At 36.8% G+C, this 1,488-nt stretch overlaps 1 non-coding gene across 1 annotated transcript; it reads right to left on the reverse strand.

Annotated features, from left to right (window-relative positions):
- Nucleotides 1-864: 864 nt before the first annotated feature.
- LOC130978306 (small nucleolar RNA R71) lies at nt 865-972 on the reverse strand. The gene has a single exon (XR_009085957.1). It is a non-coding gene; the product is annotated as a small nucleolar RNA R71 (small nucleolar RNA).
- Nucleotides 973-1,488: the final 516 nt, after the last annotated feature.

Raw genomic sequence — 1,488 nt, forward strand, 5'->3', positions numbered from 1 at the left:
ATCTTTTTCAAAACCACTTAACTACTTTTCTCTCTCCAATTTTTGAAAACCACTAACAACTTTTTCAAAATTCTTTTTAATTAACTAATTATTTTAAACTCTGATGTTATTTTATTTAAAAAATTTTTTGAAAATTCTCTCTCTCTCCCATCACTTTCTATTTAATCACTAACACTTATCCTCCTTTAATAATTCGGACCCCCTCCATCTCTATAAGTTTGAATTCTTCTCTACCTCATCCTTCTATTCTTCTTTTCCTCTGACACATCAAGGAATCTCTATACTGTGACATAGAGGATTTCATACTTTCTTTGTTTTTTTCTCTTTCATATGAGTAAGAACAAATATAAAGTCATTCTTGTTGAAGCTGATCCTGAACCTTAAAGGACTCTGAAGAGAAAGTTAAGAGAAGCTAAAGCACAACTCTCCAGAGAGGACCTGACAAAAATTTTCGAAAAAGAAGAAGACATGGCCGAACCCAACAACAACAATGCAAGGAAGGTGCTTGGTGACTTTACTGCACCTACTTCCGACTTCTATGGGAGAAGCATCTCTATCCCTGCCATTGAAGCAAACAACTTTGAGCTTAAGCCTCAATTAGTTTCTCTGATGCAACAAAATTGCAAGTTTTATGGACTTCCATTGGAAGTTCCTCATCATATCTTGGCTAAATTTTTGTAAATCTGTGACACTGTTAAGACCAATGGAGTTGATCCCGAGGTCTACAGACTTATGTTTTTTCCTTTTGATGTCAGAGACAGAGCTAGTATATGGTTGAACTCACAGCCTAGAGACAGTCTGAACTCTTGAAAAAAGCTGGTCAATGCCTTCTTAGCTAAATTCTTTTCACCTCAAAAGATGAGTAAGCTTAGAGTGGAAGTTCAAACCTTCAAATAGAATGAAGGAGAATCCCTCTATGAAGCTTGGGAAAGATACAAGAAATTGATCAGAAGGTGTCCTTTTGACATGCTTTCAGAATGGAGCATCATAGGTATCTTCTATGATGGTCTATCTGAGTTATCCAAGTTGTCATTGGACCATTCTGCAGGCGGATCTATTCATCTGAAGAAAATGCCTACAGAAGCCCAGGAACTCATTGAAATGGTTGCAAATAACCAGTTCATGTACACTTCTGAAAGAAATCCTGTGAATAATGGGACAACTCAGAAGAAAGGAGTTCTTGAGATTGATACTCTGAATGCCATATTGGCTTAGAACAAATTATTGACTCAGCAAGTCAATATGATTTCTCAGAATCTGACTGGATTGCAAGTTGTATCCAGTAGTAATAAAGAAGCATCTTCTGAAGAAGAAGCTTATGATCCTGAGAACCCTGCAATGGAAGAGGTGAATTACATGGGAGAACCCTATGGAAACACCTATAATCCTTCATGGAGAAATCATCCAAATCTCTCATGGAAGGACCAACAGAAGCCTTAACATGGCTTCAACAACAATAATGGTGGAAGAAATAGGTTTAGCAATAGC

The sequence above is a fragment of the Arachis stenosperma genome, chromosome 4 (assembly GCF_014773155.1).
Source record: "Arachis stenosperma cultivar V10309 chromosome 4, arast.V10309.gnm1.PFL2, whole genome shotgun sequence".
In the NCBI taxonomy this organism is placed as follows: Eukaryota; Viridiplantae; Streptophyta; class Magnoliopsida; order Fabales; family Fabaceae; genus Arachis; species Arachis stenosperma.